This window comes from Rhinopithecus roxellana, chromosome 5 (assembly GCF_007565055.1).
Source record: "Rhinopithecus roxellana isolate Shanxi Qingling chromosome 5, ASM756505v1, whole genome shotgun sequence".
NCBI lineage: Eukaryota > Metazoa > Chordata > Mammalia > Primates > Cercopithecidae > Rhinopithecus > Rhinopithecus roxellana.
The window spans coordinates 104,863,122-104,884,812 of record NC_044553.1 but is presented as its reverse complement, the minus strand read 5'-3'; the positions used below and the strand labels follow the sequence as shown (position 1 = coordinate 104,884,812).

Here is a 21,691-nt window from a genome sequence, read left to right as displayed (position 1 = left end):
GGGGAAACAAGAGAGGCACAGGGCTCGGCCTGCATAGTCCCCAGCCATGAACAGCTCAAATCATCTCTGGAGCTCAGGGCCACGGCCAATCCGTATGGCCCCCTGGTACAAACTGAAAACCCCTCCCCACTCCCGCAGTGCGATTCTTTTTTTTTTTTTTTTTGAGACGAAGTCTTGCTCTGTCGCCCAGGCTGGAGTACAATGGCGGGATCTCGGCTCACTGCAACCTCTGCCTCCCAGGTTCAAGTAATTATCCTGCCTCAGCCTCCCAAGTAGCTGGGATTACAGGCGCCCACCAACATGCCCAGCTAATTTTTGTATTTTTGCTAGAGATGGGGTTTCGCCATGTTGGCCAGGCTGGTCTCAAACTCCTGACCTCAGGTGATCCACCCGCCTTAGCCTCCCAAAGTGCTGGGATTCCAGGCATGAGCCATCACGCCCGGCCAGTGCAATTATTTTCGGTTTGCCCATGTACCTGCAGTGTACCAGTCTCTGGGTTAGCAGGAAAGCACCTTTGTAAACTCGGAAAAGCCAAACCTGGCTTTTGGGCTTTTTGACAGATGTGGCTCTGGGCCCAAGCACAAGACTTAGAGAGGAAAATGTCGCTGAAATTCAGCCTGCATGAGGCTGGGTGCCCTTATGTAGTGAACAACCTGCACAGTGGTTCACGGCCACTCTGCAGGAGCCGACGCTGACAGCAACCCAAGACACGGCCCTTCCTGGCACCAAGTATGCACTGGGTGCATCGGAGTCAGGATTCCACCAACAATGACTTCATGAAAACACAGAGCTGCAAGGACCTCAACATGTTCCGTTGCCAGGCCTTCCATCATTCTCATTTTATTGATAAGGAAACAGGCTCCAGGCCACCTTCTTGGAACTTGGGCCTGACTGCAGACTCTGAGCTCTTAATTCCTCAGGAAGGTGGACTTGCTCAGTAAGCAGTGGGAGGAAAGGAGATGGAACAATGAACTCCTCGCTCTCCTGTCCCCTCCTGAGGGTTGGCAGCGCAAGCTAGGTAGGATGCACCAGCCACCCAGCCTGATGTCCCCTGTCTGGGTTTCGGAGGCTGTGGGGGCAGCAACCATGCATGAGGGCACCCAGCCAGGTTGCTGCCTTTCAATGGCCAGTTTAAAAAAAAAAAAGGGGGGGAGGGGGCTGGGCATGGTGGCTCACGCCTGTAATCCCAGCACTTTGGGAGGCTGAGGCGGGCCTATTACCTCAGGTCAGGAGTTCCAGACCAGCCTGGCCAACATGGTGAAACCCTGTTTCTACTAAAAGTATAAAAATCAGGTGGGCGAGATGGCATGCGCCTGTAGTCCCAGTTACTTGGGAGGCTGAGGCAGAATTGCTTGAACCCGGGAGGCAGAGGTACAGTGACCCAAGATCGTGCCACTGTACTCCAGCCTGGGCGAAAGAGAGACTGTCTCAATAAATAAATAAATAAATAGCAAAAAAAAAACCCTTTGTGCATATTTATTCAATATTGTATGTATCTTGTTATTTAAAATGTAACTGATCCAAATTATTTATATTTTTCAGTGTGTATATTTATTTAGTTTGATTTTATTTCATCTTTTCATTGTGAAAAGATCTGAGACCAGGCGCAGTGACTCATGCCTGTAATTCCAGCACTTTGGGAGGCTGAGGCGGGCGGATCATGAGGTCAGGAGATCGAGACCATCCTGGCTAACACAGTGAAACCCTGCCTCTACTTAAAATACAAAAAATTAGCCAGGCGTAATGGCGGCGCCTATAGTCCCAGGTACTCGGGAGGCTGAGGCAGGAGAATGGCCTGAACCCAGAAGGCGGAGGTTGCAGTGAGCCGAGATGGCACCATTGCACTCCAGCCTGGGCAACAAAGCGAGACTCCGCCTCCAAAAAAAAAAGATCTGAAACCTGCAGTGAAGTCACAAGAATTGTGAAATGGCAGCTTCTGGTCTCAGGTGGACAGTTTGCTAGGCAGTATTCAGGTCTCCTAGCCCTCAGCCTCACCCCAGCTTCCTTGCCTCACTTTGGCCCCCATGCCTCCCGCACAGGAATGGGCTGCCCATGGGGCAGTTCTAGAATGGAGCAAGGATCAGGGAAGGCCTGAGGACGTCTGCTTCAGACAATGCTTGGTAATAAATGGGCTTCCCCTTCAGGCAATCCCATGAGATCCCTGCATCAAACAGCTCCCAGCCAATGCCCACCCCAATAGCACAGAACCACAGCCCTGCTGCAGCCTCTGACAGTGCATGCAGTGAGACCACCTGGCTTCACCTGCTATTCCGAGGTCAAGATCAACAGTGCCAACAACCAATGCTCTCAAACTTGTGTCTCCTTCCCTACCCAGACACAGTCTCCCTTGTGGACAATGAATCAGAGGATTACTCTATACATGGCTACCCATCAGCCTGCAGCCAAAGCCTGGAAAGTGAAGGGAGGTCCCGACAGACCCAGAGGGCCACCCAATGTTTCAGTGCCTTCTCCACATGCTCCAGCCTTTTTTTCTTTTTTTGAGACGGAGTCTCGCTCTGTCGCCCAAACTGGAGTGCAGTGGCTGGATCTCAGCTCACTACAAGCTCCGCCTCCCGGGTTTACGCCATTCTCCTGCCTCAGCCTCCCGAGTAGCTGGGACTACAGGTGCCCACCACCTCGCCCGGCTAGTTTTTTGTATTTTTTAGTAGAGACGGGGTTTCACTGGGTTAGCCAGGATGGTCTCGATCTCCTGACCTTGTGATCCGCCGTCTCGGCCTCCCAAAGTGCTGGGATTACAGGCTTGAGCCACCGTGCCTGGCCGCTCCAGCCTTTTTTCTTAACACACCCAAACATTAAGCACACTTGAAGGGCAGCCACTTTAACTTCCAGGATTGACCTCCGAGTCCCAGGGTGACTGCAGCCTCTGGTCACCAGGGAGTGGGAGCTGTGATTACAAGTTGAGATGGATGCCTTCTCCACTCCAGAGGAATGGGTCGGGCAGTGCACCATGCTGGGCCCTACCCAGCTTGGTGAAGCTCTTCTTCACATAGAAGGCACAGAACAGGAGGTAAGGGCTCAAGGCCTGTGAAACCGCTGAAAGATGAAGCAACACTTGCTGCTAAAAATGAGTAGGGGATTCTGGCCAGGAAGGGAGCCAAATCAAATGCACGACTATCATGTACCTGATACTGTGCTAGGCATTTTACATACAAAATTTAATCCTCACAACCAAGCTCAACATGGTTATGACTTTCTGTCTTAATCAGGACAGACAAGGTTCTATCGCAGCAAGGAACAACCCCCAAATCTCAGCAGCTGTACAGGAGAAAGATTTTATTTCTTGCTCATACTATTAATACATGCATCATGGTTCAGGCGGTGATGAGTGTTCTCATCAATCCCACTCCTAGGAACCCAGATGACAGAGCTGCCACCATGTCACCAGTCACTATGCCACAGGGCGGAGAGAGAACTCTGGAAAGCATAGCACTGACAATTAAATGCTTGGCCTGGAAAAACACACAGCACTTCTATTCACATCTCACTGGCCAAAACCAGCTACACGCCTCACTCACCCACCAGAGAGCCAGAAAATCCAATCCTGCCATATGCCACACTATTTCTGTAAAAAAGTTACCGATAAGAAAATAGAAGCTCGCAGGTTAATGATAATGGCAACAACAGTGCTAATCACAGGTGCTTAGTACGATATGCTGGGCACCATCTCAGCGCTTCGTGTGTTAACTCACCTCATCCCTACTCAGCCTTAGGTATAATCATGGTCTGCATTTCACAGCTTAGGAAACTGGGCAGGGAGATGTTAGGCAATTTGCCCAAAGCTACGCAAGGAGTGGGGGCAGAGCCCAGGGCTCTGTCTTGTTGAGTCTGTTCCCACAACTACACTATGTGAGCTCACTGGCCCAAGACTGGGGAAGGGGTGGTGTTCAAATCCAGGCCATCCCTCTCTTTGCTGAGCACCAAAGGGGACAGAAGAGAGGTCTGTGGGGCCTCAGCCCTGTGTCCACCAGCAGGTCCCAGCACCAGGACACTGTCCTCTCCGTCTACTCCTTAAGCAGTCCTTCTTCACCAGCTTCTGTGCAACCAGGACAGTGGGATCCTGAAGAGGATTACGCTCCCAGGCCCGATGATACCAACTTCTCTCCTGTGGGTCACTGGTCCTAGTAGGGAGCAGCCTCTGTGATCAGATGGGGAATCAGGATTGAGAAAGTTCACCCTAGAGAAAGGACCTATCCAGGACTTGCCCAGGTACTCGAAGGCAACGTATGGATTTGGCCAGCTCCTTACCAACAATTTGTTTTTTGTTTGTTTGTTTGTTTTAAAAGAGAAGCCATCTTGCTAAGAGGAGAAGCCAGCCGAGCCCTCGCATGGGAGGAACTGTCCAGGGCACACATCCAGCCCGGGGCGGGTACAGATAGAAGCAGCCATGGATGGGCAGCACCTGCCTTTCTGCCCAGCATCCTGTCTTCTTGAGTGGGAGCTCTGCAGACCAAGGGAGAGAGGCCAAGAGCCTCACCCAGGAGCTCCACTGTGTTGTCTTTTACTGACATAACAGTGAGGAGCAAGACAGAAAAGACACTAATGCCCTAGAACCACACCACCTGACCAGGGTGAGCAGGGAGGAGGCAGTGGATGGGGACACACAGCTTAGTTCTTGGGGAATGAAAAACTCTTCTTCATCGTATGTATAAGGCATATAGATATATACGTGGTATTAAAATGCAATGAGGAGGGTGGGTGTAATTAGGAAAAACATGTCTAAAAAGGCTTAGAGGTGGGGGGTGCCAACAAGATTGAGAAACACTGCAAACACAATGACTATTTTCACTTTGGCTTATTATGTTCAGCTTTTATCCCAAAACAAACACTTTGAAATTACTGCAGTTACGGAATACTATTTTACACTGGTTTTACCTCAACTTTTCACAGTTGCCATTTTCCTACCCTTCCCTCACTACTGAACAAAGACTGATTAAGGGCCTGCCAAGTGCAGACACTGGGGACCCAGCCTTCTGGAGCCCTCACGAACCTCAGTCTAGTGTCTTTGTGGTTGTCAACTGTAAACTGTATGTCCGTGGAAACATCACTATGGCTTACTAATCCATTCACCCATAATTTTCTGAATTTTCATCCAAGGAAAAAATAATGCCTTTTGCTTCTGTTGGTTCACTGTATTCTCTTGAGATAAATCCTTTCGAGAAAAACTTTTTATGTCACACTGTCCTAAAAGTTCTATTTATCAGGTAGGCCACCCACAAGCCACACTTAAACCACCCTGCAACGAAGAGGTTTCTTTCAGCTCAGGGAGGGGTGGTGGCCCCTCTAAATCTGCCAAGGCAGATGGAAGGTGCCGCCTGGCTTCTATCTGCCGCATCCCAACCCCCTCAGCCTGGGGGCGCTGCCCAGGCTTTCTCTGGACCCCAGAGCTGGGAGTCATCTGCAAGCCCAGCTGCTGCTCCAGACGGGAGTAATGTCCATAAAATGGACTCCACTGCTCTCACCACAGAGGGGACAAAGAACTCGGCACTCAGGTTCACCCACCTGGTGAAGTAACTCGTTTACTTCCACTTATCCAGAGCAAGCCAGAGAGAGAAACAAAGAAGGGCAGCAAGACTGGCTCCCTCCAAAGCCAACATGGTCCCCTGAGGAGGATTCCGCCTCTACAGCAGGACTGGCCTTTGTAAACAGATGCAGTCTGAGGACCTGGAGGGAGGCTCTCTCTCCTCATCTCTGGTCCCACAGATGGAGCCATTGAAAGCACTGTGGCCTAGATAGCACTTTCAATGGACCACCAGGAGTGATAGTCTTAGAAGAACACAAACATGCAGAACAGAACAAAAAATGAACAAAAGCCAAGCACTGGCCATTTACTGGTAGTGAATTTCTTTCTCCCTGTTCTCCAGAAGCTCTGTTCTCCAGGCTGTCAATGCTGATAATGAATCAGAATGAGAATGCCTCTCAATTCCCAAAGCCCAAGATACAACTCTTTCTTGACCCGCTGAGAGAGATGAGAGCAGGGGGAGCATAGTTGGCACAATCTCTTCAGACAACAATTGGGCAATATCTTACAAAATGACAAATGCATGTGCCCTCTGCCCCAGCATTTCCACTCCTAAAAATTTCCTTTCCATCATGCCTGCACGTGGTTACAAAATGGTTACATGCCTCAGCATGGTTACAAAAGGAAGGGCTGCGAACAACCACAATGTTCACAAATAAAAGGCCTGGTGAGATAAACCTGGGCACATGCACAGAGTGGAGTAGCACACAGCTGTCTAAAAACACCAAAGGGGCCAGGCAGTGGCTCATGCTTGTAATCCCAGTACTTTGGGAGGCTGAGGTGGGTGGATCACCTGAGGTCAGGAGTTTCAGACCAGCCTGGCCAACATGGTGGTGGCAGTCACCTGTAATCCCAGCTACTCAGGAGGCTGAGGCAGGAGAATCGCTTGAACCCAGGAGGCGGAGGTTGCAGTGCCAAAATCGAACCATTGCACTCCAGCCGGGGCGACAAGAGCAAGACTTTGTCTTAAAAACAAAAACGAAACAACTGGCTTTCTGCACTAAAATGAAAGAGCTGTGTATCCGATGTTACTTTTTTCTTTTTTGAGATAGAGTTTCACTCTTGTTGCCCAGGCTGGAGTGCAATGGTGCAATCTCGGCTCACCGCAATCTGTGCCTCCCCAGTTCAAGCAATTCTCCTGCTTCAGCCTCCTGAGTAGCTGGGATTACAAGCATGTGCCACCACGCCCAGCTAATTTTGTATTTTTAGTAGAGACAGAGTTTCTCCATGTTGGTCAGGCTGGTCTCGAACTCCCAACCTCAGGTGATTTGCCCACCTCAGTCTCCCAAAGTGCTGGGATTACAGGTGTGAGCCACCGCGCCCAGCTCAGATGTTACCTTTGATATGTGTGAAAAACAGACTATTCATACACACACACATATATAATATAGACATACCTACTGGCACATGCACAAACTATCTCTGGCAGGCTATATAAGAAATTGGTTACTGCTAGCTGTGGTGGAGAGGAGAGCAGGGGAGACTGTTTTCACTGCACACCCTTTTGACCTATTGAACTCTGTGTCCAAAGTGGTATTATCTTCAAGCACCTTGCTGTATGTGAGCCTTTGTGCAGGAGCCCTATCTACATTCTTTCATTCAATCCTTTCAACATCTTCACAAGGTCTCCCTGTCCTGGTTGTACAGATACGCAAACTGAGGCTCTGAGAAGATAAGCAATGTGCACACATCCTTAGTTTGGCTGGAGCCAGTACTCAAAGCTGTTTCACTCCAAAACAGCAAAATGTGGGATATTTATGAAGACGAAGCACACCAACACTGCGTGTGCCTGAACAAAGGCATGCTATAACAAACTCTTGATTTCCCAAGCCTCCCGCTGCCACAGCAAATCTATGCCTGTCTTCCCGGGCGTCAGGAAAGAGGACAGCACACGGAGATACACCTCCCTTCCAGGCTCAGCACTGCATACTAGGTGGAGGACTAGAGCATACAGAGCAGGCTCCCCCTGTCCCACCCCCTGATATCTGCCTTCCTCTCTGCCTGGGACATCCCCACGTGCCGGCACTCCCACCTCTGCGCTGTGAGACCTGTGCCTGGGATTCATTCTCAGTGCCTCAGTTTCCTCATTTGTGAAACAGATACGAAAAGAATTACACCAACCCCAAAGGACTGGTGAGGGACTGAAAAGGGAAGATGGTGTGCAGAGCCAGGTACAGGGTCCGACACTTAGCTCCTGGTTTTCAGGGGCTTTAGATGGTACAGCTATTCTCAACAACTGCTTGGTCCCAGGACCTTTACAACTGAAAAATAACTCAGGACCCTAAGGGGCTTCTGCTTATGTAGTTTTGCCTATTGGTATTTACCAGAGTGGAAATTAAAACTGAGCAAAAAACTATGTTAATTTAAAATAACAAAACCTTTACATGACATGTTAACATAAATAACAAATGTTTTTCTGCCGCCTAGGCTGGAGTGCAATGGCATGATCTCAGCTCACCACAACCTCTGCCTCCCAGGTTCAAGCAATTCTCCTGCCTCAGCCTCCCAAGCAGCTGGGATTACAGGCATGTGCCACCACATCCAGCTAAGTTTTCTGTATTTTTAGTAGAGACGGGGTTTCGCCATGTTGGCCAAGCTGGTTTCAAATTCCTGACCTCAAATGATCCACCTGCTTCGGTCTCCCAAAGTGCTGGGATTACAGGCGTGAGCCACTGTGCCCAGCAGTAACAGATGTTTTTCATAAATCAATTTCCCAAGAAAAGATAAATGTTTCAGGTGATGGGTATCCCAGTTACCTGATTTGATCATTACACACTGTATGCTGTGTATCAAAATATCACAGGTGTCCCCAAAATATGTGCAACTGTTACATGTCATTTTTTAAAATTATTTTTTGACCAAAAAAATCAATTACAACAATTTTTAAATTGAAGATAGTGGCTGGATTCTCATATCCGCTTCTGCATTCAATCTGTTGAAATGCATTGTTTTGACTATACAATATAAAGAAAATCCAACCTTACAGATAGTTGGAAAAGGGAGATTGTATTTTCAGATCATTGTGGATACTCTCCTTTGATACTACACTAAAACTTGACAAGTATAGTGCCTTAAAGGTTAGCTGCAATGTGAAATCTGAGCCCATATCAATGAACTTTTGTACTCAGTGGCATTCCCATCTGACAGCCTGTCCTGCACTTTGAATGGATTGTTTACCCATGCGTGATTTTGTAACATCAGGCACCAGCCATTTGGAAAACATCGGTTCACTGAGTTATGCACTCTGGAGAGAATGAGTGGAAAAGACAAATAATGTTTTAGTATTACCATGAAAATAGTTTTGACCTTGTGGACTCTCCACCAAGAGAATCTCAGGGACACCCAGACCACACTTTGAGAACACTGGGGTAGCAGATTTTTCTTTCTTTTTTTGAGATGGAGTTCCATTCTTTTTGCCCAGGCTGGAGTGCAATGGCGTGATTTTGGCTCACTGCAACCTCCACCTCCCGGGTTCAAGCAATTCTCCTGCCTCAGCCTCCTGAGTAGCTGGGATTACAGGTGCATGCCACCATGCCAGCTAATTTTTTGTATTTTTAGTAGAGACAGAGTTTCACCATGTTGGCCAGGCTGGTCTTGAACTCCTAACCTCCAATAATCCACCCGCCTTGGCCTCCCAAAGTGCTGGGATTACAGGTGTGAGCCAACACGCCTGGACAGAAGATTTTTCTTATCCTCCACACTAAGCACAGTTTTCTTCAAGAACTCAGAAAAAGAAACTTCTGTAGGAAGCATGGGGGCCTATGCAGGGGGTCGCCATCCCGTTTGTTCTACAATGCAGGCACTAGAGCCTGCTGTCACTGGAGGCAGCTGGACCCAGTACCCTCTCACCCACTGCCGGCTGCCTCCCTCTAATGAGCTGGCCCTGCCTGCTCCTCCCTTCATTATCAAAAGCCTTCTCTCCCCCACAGGACCACCTCATCCTTCTCCAAAAAAAACAGACCTCAGGGGTTTGCAGAGGGCAGACTCTCCAGTAGCAAAGTACAGGGGCCATGAGTAGACTGCTACACTTGGGCTTTGCAGTTGATAATTCTTGGTCTTTTGAAATTACATATGTATGTATATTTATAGCAAAAACATGGGTGCCCATAAATAGCCAGTCATTCATGTACACATTTTTAGCATATTGTTTAGCCACCAAGTTCCACTGCATCCTCCTTCCTGGGACCTTGCATTGGGGTTTTTCTTCCCAGTCTTGCCACCACCACTGCAGGTCAGGTTATGGCCAGGCCCCTGAACCCTCTCTTCCCACACCTACCAACCCAGTGCCAAATTGTGAGAGCTCCTGCTCAAAAGCCTTCAATGACGCTTTCACATCCAAGCTGTGTTCAATCGGTTCCCTTCCCAGCTTTGTCCCACCCCCAGCCCCTCTTCCTCCCTCTCTCAGCTTTAGCTCTCCCCCTCCCTTCCCCTCATTCTCCCTGCTCAGCCCCATACCCTCCCCTCCATAATCTCTCCCTTCACAGCTGCAACCCACTCTGGATTTTATATTTATCGGGCACGTAGATGGCCTTGTCCATAGTACATGCTCAGAAAATGAATGCAGTAAATACACTGAAATCTGAGCACCCACAATGTGGCACCCTATGCAGCGCACAGGGCATATGACATGCAGTAAAGAACATCATTTTGTCGTGTCTCCTAGAATGAGCATTCTTCTGCCCTCTGCGTCTTTGCTCCAGCACAGCAGCCCTTCTTCTTCTGCTGGACCGCACTGTCCACTCCTCAGGTCACTGTGTATTGTGCCCTTCTCTGTACTGGCAGCTCAAGGACAGTGTTCTGTGTCATCTTTGCTACCTAGAATCGATTAGATGCTTAATAAATACTGCTAAATGAAATGGGGATTAGCCACAATACCCATGGGAGAAAGAATCAAAATGATCCAGAGATCTGTTATACCCACATGAGAGTTCCCTGGTGCCTGCCTGGTACCTGCCATATTATTTGCAGTATAATCAACATATATATTTAAACATTTTATTTATTATTTATTTATTGTGAGACATAGTCTCGCTCTATCACCCAAGCTAGAGTGCAGCAATGCGACCTCAGCTCACTGCAATCCTCCGCCTCCTGGGTTCAAGTTATTCTCCTGCTTCAGCCTCCCAAGTAGCTGAGATTACCACGACTGGCTAATTTTTGTATTTTTTTTTTTTTTTTTTTTTTTTTTTGGTAGAGATGAGGTTTTGCCGTGTTGGCCAGGCTGGTCTCAAACTCCTGACCTCAGGTGATCCACCCGCCTTGGCCTCCCAAAGTGCCGGGATTACAGGCGTGAGCCACTGTGCCCGGCCATATTTAAACATTTTAGGCCAGGTGTCGATCTTAAAGAAGGGAGATTATCTGGGTGAGCCTGATCTAGTCAATAAGCCCCTTAAAAGCAGAGTTGGCTGGGGACAGTGGCTCATGCCCGTAATCCCTACACTTTGGGAAGCCGAGGCAGGCGGATCACCTGAGGTCAGGAGTTTGAGACCAGCCTGGCCAACATGATGAAACCCCTGTATCTACTAAAAAAATACAAAAAATTAGCCAGGTGTGGTGGTGCACACCTGTAATCCCAGTTACTCAGGAGGCTGAGGCAGGAGAATTGCTTGAACCTGCGAGGCACAGGTTGCAGTGAGCCGAGATTGAGCCATTGCGCTCAGCCCAGGCAACAAGAGTGAAACTCCGTCTCAAAAAAAAAAATTGCAGAGTTTTCTCCAGCTGGTCCCTGATTCGAAGCAAGAAAGGATCTGACACATCTCTGCAGGCTTGAAGATGGAGGGCATTGAGATTGGCACCCGGCTGCGGCCAGCAGGGAAATGGGGACAGACTTCAGTCCTACGACCATAAGGAACTCGATTCTGCCAAAAACCTGAGCCTGGAAGCAGATTCTTCACCAGAGCCTCAAGAATCCACTCCAGCTGCACCTTGATTTTGGACTTGTGAGACCCTAAGTAGAAAACACAGTCAGGCCAGCCCAGACTTCCAGCCTACAGAACTGTGCACTAATCAATAGGTACTGATTAAGCCACTAAGCTTGTGGTGATGTGTTATGCTGCAATAGAAACCAATATAAGCCCCATCTGGCCTCTAGTCATAATGTATAGACATTAAAAACACACCAGGTAATCATCCAAAAGGTGCAGAGACTACTCACGCTTTCTGCATTTTCAATTCCTGAACATGTGATGCTAGAGAGCAGAGACTGATGTATCCTGGTCCTTAGCACAGTGGGTAGCATAGAGTAGGTTCTCAATCTCGTTTAACAAAGTTTCAACATTCTGGGCAGTCAGAACAACATGGCTTACAGTTTTGGAGCTGCCCCGGCAGCCAGGTACAATTATCCGGGCAAAACCCAGCAAAGTCCTTTTTTTTTCCCACCTAGAGGAAACTCCAGGCACAGGGAGTGGTTCAGACAAAGCCGCCCAACAACCAGGGCAGGTGTGTGTCCACATGCAAACGTGTCTTGCTTTGTACAACACAGGACCATGTGCAGTGGCCCCTGCCTCAGCCCACAGCAGCCTCCCAGGGCTTAGCTAACAAGCCAAACCCTGGCATTTTGCTTGTAATTGTACCTCCCAGTAAAAAGTCCTGGTTGGAGTGGTAAAAATAGCAACTGCAACTTCCTGCAACACAGATATACCAGCTGATGCCTGAAAAGAAACCTGGTGATCCGACCTCACTCCCAACTCAGCGAAATGCCTTCAAGCTGTGCTCAGAATGGCAGTGGGACAGGAGCCCAGCAAAGGCTGCCGACTCACCCCTGCCCCAGGAGAACCCATGCAAAACCAGCTCTAGAGTGAGATGCTTCCCTTACTCTCTTAATGAAACACCCAACTCTCAGAATCAGCAGGTGTCTAATAAATGCAAAAACTGCTTTCAGCGAGGCCCCTCCCCTTTCCCTTCTGCTCACTAGCTGCAGAGGTGTAAAGGCAGGAGGCCTCCCTACCAAGCCCTTTGAGGGTCCCATTGTCCCCTTGGTTACCCTCTCCCTTCCCCTACCTACATCTGTCCCTGAGACGGTTCCAAGTAGGTCAGGCTGGCTGGGATCACAGGAGCTTCCTCTGGAGCATGGTTCTGAGTCATCTCCAGGGCAGCAGGGGAATCATGGCCAAAACTGGATGTTGCTTCCTGAAGGGTGAGGAGAGCCTGGCCAAAACGTCCCCAGGTACCTAACCCCAGCAGTAATGAATTCCTCTGGGGCCCAGGCCATGGTCAGCAGTTCCCTGGCTCCTCTATCATGGGGCCTGATGCCTCCTGGGACCACACAGGCAAGTAAACAGGGTTGAGTCTGTGGTGGCCACTGCCCCTCTCTGGGCCTTTTTCTAGACCAGCTAGGGAACTCTCTCTGTCCTCCTGGCTCATTTCTTTATTCCTGCAGACAGGTGACAGATCACTGACTGGGTCAGCCCTCTGTGAAGAGCTCTCAAGCCCATCCAGATGGCTCTCTCAGCCAGGTAAGGTCCGGTGCATCTCTGGGACAATAGGCAGACACCTCCCAACTAAGGCCAGCCCCACTGCACATGGGCAAAGTCACCCCAGCTCCTCCCCTGTATATGCTGGCTATTTAGAAACACCTGAATTCATTCAAATATTCCAGATACTTCCATTTCCCTAGTAAAAACCATGCCTCTTCATGTTTGCTGAGCTTTTCAGCATAAAATGAACTTTTAGGAACATTTTCCCATGTAAAAAATACAGCAGCCTAGTGGTGGGCAGGGGCGGGCAGGGATTAAACGGCCTCATTTCACAGATGAGTCCCCAGCTGAGGTCAAGAGACCAGTAAGAGGCAGAACCAGCACTCAATAAATTTTGATCTTCTGGAAAGACAAACGTGGACTAGAATCAAAGGACAAAGCCTGAAAAAACATTTTTTTTTTTTTAATGGAACAATGAGATTCCACCGCCCCTGCACTCCCCCCTCCCTGCCGCCCCATCACATTAGCTAAAACTAAAAATGCGGATAACACCAAAAATTTGGGGGCTGGGAGCAGTGGCTCACGCCTGTAATCTCAACACTTTGGGAGGCCGAGGCAGGCAGATCACCTGAGGTCGGGAGTTTGAGACCAGCCTGACCAACATGGAGAAGCCCCGTCTCTACCAAAAATACAAAATTAGCTGGTCTTGGTGACGCATGCGTGCAATCCCAGCTACTTGGGAGGCTGAGGCAGGAGAATCACTTAAACCCGGGAGGCGGAGGGTGCTGTGAGCCAAGATCACGCTATTGCACTCCAGCCTGGATGACAAAAGCGAAACTCCATCTCAAAAAAAAAAAAAATTTGGTGAGTCTGTAGAGAAATGGGCACTCAGGCACTATTATTAGTGGGACAGTAAACTGAATAAGTCTTTGCAAAAGGCATTTGGCTTTGACAATGAAAATTTAACATAATCACATTTGCTCATAAAGATGCATGATCAAGGACATACAAGATTTCATTGATCATACAGGGAAAATGAGGCATGACCTAAAGTCTCTCCTTAGGACACAATGAGAGGAAATGATGGTTTGGCTGCAATGTGGAATATGACAACACTGTGAAAAAACAGCTCCACCACACACTAAGTGGTATAAGTTGTAGAGTATTGAGTATGATTCAAATTACATAAATGCAAAATCTACACACACAACAGAGGACTAGAAGGGTATGCACCCATCTGTGGACAGATACAAAGGAGAGGATGGACCCTCACACTGTGCTCCATCTTTTCCTGTATTTTTCATTTATAAAGGAAATTCTAGCTGGGCGTGCTGGCTTGCACCTTAATCCCAGCTACTTGGGAGGCTGCGACAGGAGAATCGCTTGAACCCAGGAAGTGGAGGTTGCAGTGAGCTGAGATCACGCCACCGCACTCCAGCCTGGGCAATGAGAGGGAAACTAGATCTCAAGAAAAAAAAAAAAAGGAAATCCACTGACATATTATTTAAATCAGAGAAAAACAATAAAATGAAAGAGAACAATGTTATCCTTAGTCTCCCCCTGTACCAGAGGACTGCAGATAGTTAGGGTGTGGCACCTCTCTGTGCCTCATGGTGTCTTCGTCCGCAGCCCACACAGGCCCAGTCTTTGCATGAGCTGTGCTCCCCACCTGGCAGGCCTTTCTCTGATCCTCCCACGGCTGGCTCAAATGTCACCACCCCAGAGAGGCCTTCCTTGACTCTTCTTCGGAGGGCATCCTCACTTGACCATCTTCCCACACCTCCCTGTCTACTTTCTCTGCAGCTTCATATTTTTTTCAGTCTGTTGTCTGCCTCCCTCAGCTGAATGTGGGATCAGGAGGGGGCCAAGGAGAACCTTGCCTTGTTCTCCACTGAATCCCAGAGCCTGGCAGAGAACAGATGGGGAAAAAAAAATTCCCTGGACACATTTGAAATGAGGAAACCAACAGTCCACTTCCTCACCTCATCAATGAGGAAACTGAGGCAGACTCTCAACATGCCCACTATTGAGACTCTAGCACTGTGTCAGACAGGTGGTAACCTGTCTGCCTTCCACATCAGACACTGAGCTCCCAAGCAGGAGCTCTTTGAACCTGACTTTCTTTCCTCAGCTTCTACTCCAGAGCGAGCCATTCAGAAAACTAAATAAATGTTTGTGGCATGAATGGAGCTGGATACCTTTCTCCCTCAGATTTCCAAGCCTGTGAACAACAGAGGCATTCACAGGTTAAGGAACTTGCTGCCAAGGTCTCACAAGCTCAGCTAGAGTGCAGAATATGAACTCCAGACAATGGATGGAATCGCCATGGTTTTCTAGAAAGAGAAATCCTCCATCTCTTGGCCCTCAGTCCTCTCACAAATTGGCCTGGCCAACAGCAAACCTGGCTGGCAGCTTGTCCTGGGGTTTGAATGAGCAAAGCTTCTCTTTATCTTAATTAGGAAATTAATTATGCTCAGCCTAGATGGATCTGTGGTCAGCCTCTCCTTGGGGGCCCAATGGGAACAGGCAAAAAATGTAAGCAAGGCTTTTTTGTCTCCATCCTTTCCTTGCATCCTACTCCTCACCACATGGCTGATGGTGGAAGGCTTCTCCTGACAGAGGTGGGTGGGGAGTGACACCTAAGGTGAATGTGGCCCTTGGGCTGGTGGCAGCAGGCACAGTGCTCCCACGGCCTGTTCAGCTCTGCTTCCCCGTGGGAGGAGTCATCCAACTGGTCTTGCAGGCTGGTGTTCAGCCGCCTCCTCCTGCCCCACTGGGCTCCCTCAAGATCCCCCCCTTTTTTTTTTTTTTTGAGACAGAATCTTACTTTGTTGCCCAGACTGCAGTGCCATGGTGCAATCTCGGCTTACTGTAACCTCTGCCTCCAGGGTTCAAGTGATTCTCCTGCCTCAGCCTCCCAAGTAGCTAGAATTATAGGCACCTGCCACCACGTCCGGCTAATTTGCTCAAGATCCCCCTTGCTCCTCAGAGCTCGTTGTCCAACTCTCTACTGGGAGGTGGCCCTGGCTCCGTGCCCAAGGGATATCCCATTAGGGAGGTCTCACCCTAGCCATTCCAGAGGGGGTCATCCTGGTGCTCCCATGAACTGCTGCCCAGCTCCCTGCCCACAACCAGAGCGGCAGCCTTGGGAAATGAGTAACCCACACACCACCTTCCTTTGAGCCCTCGCATGCTCAGCTAAGCCCAGCCTGGTGCTCCCTGATGCAGTCTTCTGTCTCCACCACCCCTTCGCAGGAGGCCCGAAACTCTGAGGCAGTGGGCAAGGACAGGGAACTGACGGAGGCTCAAGAATAGCCCCGTCCCTTTGGAGTTACTGGGAAAATCTGAATCGAGTCTCCAGGAAACTAGGAGCTCGCTTACGTCACCCGTCTCATTCTACAGGTGAAAAAACTAGATCCCAGAGAAAGTAACTTGCCCAATTCCCACAGCATACATCCGAGGCAGAGTTGGAACTAGAACCCCATTCCTGACTCCTTTTTTTTTTTTTTTTTTGAGACAGAATTTTGCTCCTGTCGCCCAGGCTGGAGTGCAATGGTGCGATCTCGGCTCACAGCAACCTCCACCTCCTGGGTTTAAGCGATTCTCCTGCCTCAGCCTCCCAAGTAGCTGGGATTACAGGCATGAGCCACCACGCCCAGCTAATTTTGTATTTTCAGTAGAGATGGGGTTTCTCCATGTTGGTCAGGCTGGTCTCAAACTCCCGACCTCAGGTGACCCACCCGCCTCGGCCTCCCAAAGTGCTGGGATTACAGGCGTGAGCCACTGTGCACGGTCCATTCCTGACTGTTAAATTGGCCTCTCTGTACTCTACTGGCTGCTCAAGCTCTTCCTGACCAGGAGGGCTAAGCAAGTAACTCAAGCCTTATAAAACTGCTGAATACCAGAGCTTGCAAGAACTTTTGAAATTCTATAGCAAAACATTTAATAGAAGTATTATACAGGAAAGCAAATTGAGGCTCACAGAGGTAAGGGAACCTGCATGGCGTCACACAGCCAAGCAGGGGCCAAGCAGGACTCCCCTACTCCAACTCAAGTGCTCTTTCTGCCAACAGGTTCCAGAGTTGAAGTTTCTAGCTACCGGATGGTGAAGAGACGGAGTTGGCCTCAGGTCTTGGTCACACTGAAACAAGACATGGCCCAGGTGAGCCTCCTACAGACTCTGTACCCAAGTCAGGGCACATGAGACCACTGTGGGAGAAAAGTATGGCTGGGAAGATTTTTATGTATTTGCAGAAAATTTGGTGCAATTTCTCAATGAAATTGATTTCTGAGACGACAGAGCTGCTATTAAAGAAAAAAAAAAAAAAAAAGGCCAGATGCAGTGGCTCACACCTGTAATCCCAGCACTTTGGGAGGCCAAGGCAGGTAGATCACGAGGTCAGGAATTCAAGACCAGCCTGGTCAACATGGTGAAACCCTATCTCTACTAAAAATACAAAAATTAGCCGAGTGTGGTGGCGGGCGTCTGTAATCCCAGCTACTGGGGAAGCTGAGGCAGAGAACTGCTTAAACTCGGGAGGTGGAGGTTGCAGTGAGCTGAGATCGCACCACTGCACTCCAGCCTGGGCGACAGAGTAAGACTCTGTCTCAAAAAAAAAAAAAAAAAAAAAAAAAAAAAAAGGCCAGGCACAGTGGCTCATACCTGTAATCCCAGCACTTTGGGAGGCTGAGGCGGGTAGATCACCTGAGGTCAGGAGTTCAAGACCAGCCTGGACAACATGGAGAAATCCCGTCTCTACAAAAATACAAAAATTAGCCAGGCATGGTGGTATGTGCCTGTAATCCCAGCTACTCAGGAGGCTGAAGCAGGAGAATCACTTGAATCCGGGAGGTGGAAGTTGCAGTGAGCCAAGATGGCACCATTGCACTCCAGCCTGGGCAACAGAGCGAGACTCCTTCTTAAAAGAAAAAAAGGTCAATACACACACACCTATCCTTTATCATCCAACAAGGTGCTGGGGCAGGGCTTGGAAGGAAAGGTCTAGCAATAAGAAAGAGTGGCAAGAGAGGGACGGGGCAGGGGTACGGGGAGGTGACTGGGGGCTCAGGGGAGGGCTACAAGTCAGCTGCAGAGCAACAAGCACCCAAGCTCAATTCTACACCCAGAGAACAAAAACAAAAAAGGGAAAGGGGAGCCCGGCATGACTGACACCCATTTGGTGCCAGACCCCATTCTAGGGGATTCTGCATAATATGGTGGTTAACCTTTACCATATCCCTGAAAAAAGCTAACAAAGCTCAATGAGGTTAAGGAACTTGATCACAGACCCACAGCATTTGAACACCAGTCTGGTGCCAGAGCCCATGTTCTTTCCACTGCTCCTGGGTTAAAAGGACTTAACAGGGAGCCCTTTCTATCCCTAAACCCCTTTGCTTCCCCACCTAATCCCACAGCACCCCTTCCCAAGCTCCTACCAGCCCCAGAAGGACTTGGAGGCAGTATGGGATGATGATGCCCTGAAGATGACAGGTATCAGCTTTTGACACCTTTAGGCTGGTACGGCAATTAGGTGGTCCAGGAAAGGGGTTGGAACCTGCTGTAGGGGCTGGGCTGACGTCTATCAGCTGGGGATAGCTGCTGATTGATAAGTCCTGCTGGGATGCTGTGACTGAAAGCTGTGGATGCTTAAGTTCTCCCTCCTCCCTGCTCCCCTGCACCTCCCCTCTCTACCCACAGCTTGTTCCAACTAAGTGTTTCCTGGTGGGGAAAATGCTTCAACAGCCTTGGCTGGCTGAGGCAATTAAATTATGAAATTTACCACATTAGATGAAAACCAGCATTTCAATCAACCAATTCATTTGTGTCTGGCCACTGTGTTTTCTTGTGCCAGCTCTGCCCACACTGGCCAGGCTATGCCTACACTGCCTGCTGGTACAGAGGGACTAGAGGCTCAGACAATGGGCTGGTCTTTGGGACCGGGGGGTCGGTTCTTCCAGGATCCCCAGAGAAGAGAGGCTGCATCCAGAAGCCATCCGGCTTCCTGCAAATGCGCTGGACTGCTGACTGTGCAGCCAGACACTACAGAAGAGAGCCAACCTTCCACCACGTCCCACTTGCATTCTCCATGGCCTCAACCTGTGCCTATCTTGAGGCTGGCAATGAATTGGCCTCTGGGAGAAGTGTGGGTGAGAGACAGGAGAAAGGTGGCTGCCCTACACCTGGAATCTGGGCTGTGACATGCGTTTCCCATCTTAGTCAAGGCATCCTCTCCCCAAGAAGCCTTGCCCACCTGTGTCTCCTCCGGTCCTCTGGCTACCTCTATCACTACGATGTGTCATGGTTCCTAATCCATGTGCCAGCACTCCCTTATGTAGGTGCTCACTAAAGGAAGAGTCTCAGCACCTAACCCAGGGCCTGGCACACAGCAGGTGCCCACTCAGGTCTGTTCAAACAATGAATGAATGAATGAATTAATCAATCAGTCACAAACCACCCACTAAGTAACACTCTCACTCATACTACCCTTCCCCTCTGCCCCCGCCCAAGTGATAGACGGACGAATCAAGCTTGCTTTTCACTGGGTAATTGTTCTCTTTTCTTCCTGCTCTCTTCTGCCCACACGGAGTGCCCGCAGATTTAAAACGCTATTAAGGGGCATCGGGCTGCAGAACCTGCTTCCGATGTGGAGCATACAGCTTGCCTTCAGCTCTTCTCTCCGCACCACACACATAAATCCAACTGCAGCCCAAGACCCCAGGATGAAGGTGTCTTCCATTTCTACTTCCCTTTTATCAACCTCCCTGGAGCCACTGCCTGACAAATGACTCAAAACTGAAATAGCTGCCGGGCCGAAAAAAGGCTGACTCCATCAACCTTCACAGGCACAGCTTGGGGACCCAAGGGTCTCCGGTCTTGGGACACCAAATGGACCCGGAAGTGGGGTAGACTGTGTCCTACTGTTTCCCAGATCTCCACGCAAGCCTTCACCAACATGCCAGGAATCCTCACAGCTCAGATCAGCACACTGAGCATCAGTTCCTCCTATGAATGGGGAGACTGTGGCCCAGGGTCCCAAAGGTCTTGGCCCCATCACAGTCACTGGAATCTGCTCCAGGATACAGACCGTGGGATCCTGCCTCCTCTCCTGGTGCCACTGCTAACTTACTTCCCTCCCTCCCTCTATTGGGCCGACAGAGTGGAACCAGATGGTCCAGACACCTGGCATTCTCTGCCCTGACTACCGAGGAGAGTCAAAGCCCAGCCCGCCTTCCCCAAGGTCAAAGACACCGGGATCCAGCAGGACCCAAGAGCGTCCAGATTAAATCTGCAGGGGCCTGGTTCCGCCCCCTCACCCACAGTTCGTGGGGTCAGGCCTCTAGAGAGATTTTTCTTTGTTCAAAGACAATGGGAATGCACTTTGGGGGCTTAGAGCACCAACACAAAAAAGTATCTGGTATCTCCCGGGCACAAGCCCCCCAAAAAAAAGCTTCTAAAGCAACTACAAAAGAGACAGGGGGAGTGGGGGCGGGGGGGTGTCTCGGAGCCCGGGCAAGCGTGGGAATTAGAGTCAGGCTGGAGGGCTTGCTCTGGACCTGCCAGGCTGGCCGCCACCCAGGTGGACAGGTGGGTGTGCCTTCGAATGCGACCTTTCTCTGCCGCTGGCCAGTTCTGCAAACCGAAACGAGGGACCCTGGCAGGCGGCCAGGCCCGCGCAGACCCTCCCCTTGTGAACCCCGGGTCCTCGCTCTGCGCCGGGCAGGCAGCCATCCGGCCTGAGCGTCCAAGGCGCGGGGCATCGCCGCTCGCGTCCTCAAAGACAAGCAATCTCTCTGTCCAGGATCAATGGTAATTTTTTAAAAAGAGAGTCTGCGGACTCAATGAATCAACCACTCCCTGGGGAAAGAGTAGCGGCTCCCGCGCGCAACATCCATTTGCCAAACAATTCATTCCCTAGCGCAGAGCTCTCGGTGAATTCCCTCGCGGAGCCGCGGGGTGCCGGCCGGCCGCCGCTCCCCACCATTGTCCCAGGGCCCCCGCCCCAGCCGCGCGGGCTCCTCCCGGGACACACACCCCGTTGGGGCTCCAAGCGCTAGGTCCCGGCCCGGCCCGGGGTGGCGAGTCCCCAACGCAGGGAGCGGGGACGCGGGTGCAGCGGCCAGAGCACTGCGCCCCCGCCCGGCCTGGGTACTCACTGCCGGAGGCGCTCCCCGCCGCCGCCGCCTCAGAGACCACCCCTCGCCGCCCGCGAGAGCTTTGCAGGCCCCGCCGCGGCTCCGTCGGCCGGCTCTCTACAGCCCAAAATGCTCCCGCTGCGGTACAGCCGAGGCGCCACCAACAAACTAGTTTCTCCGGCCTTCCCGCCCCGCCTCCCGGCCCGAAGCGCAGCAGCCAATCAGAGGCATCGCCTCTGTGACGGATGGGTAGCCGAACCCTTCAGTGCAGCCTCAGAGAAGAAAGGGGTGGGCCCCAGGCCGCGCCGGCCCCGAGGGGGCGGGGGGGACGGGGGCGTGGGGGGACGGGGGGCGGGGAGGGGCGAGGAAAAGGACTTCGACCAGATTCTTAAAGAGACAGGCGCCTGCCCACCCCAGCGGCCCAACTTTGGGAACAAAACGCGACGGTATTCTAGAGCTTTCCGGAGGGAGCATTGTAGATTACATATGCCTCTTTTGTGTTCGGGTCACAAGTGTTGTAGATCTCTTTAGACTCTGCAGAACCACACTTGAAGTTGCCCGAGTGTTAATGAAACCCTTTCTTTCACTCTGGGCTTGTTTGAAT

General features: G+C 50.4%; 1 protein-coding gene across 2 annotated transcripts in view; it reads right to left on the bottom strand.

Moving 5' to 3' along the window:
* Window positions 1–21,238, bottom strand: part of KLHL25 (kelch like family member 25) — a 36,940-nt gene extending 15,702 nt beyond the window's left edge. Inside the window, exon 1 of one of the 2 annotated variants that reach the window (XM_030931454.1) lies at window positions 21,109–21,238. The gene's annotated coding sequence lies outside the window, so the exon portion shown is untranslated. The other variant, XM_030931455.1, reaches the window with a different exon arrangement.
* Window positions 21,239–21,691: the final 453 nt, after the last annotated feature.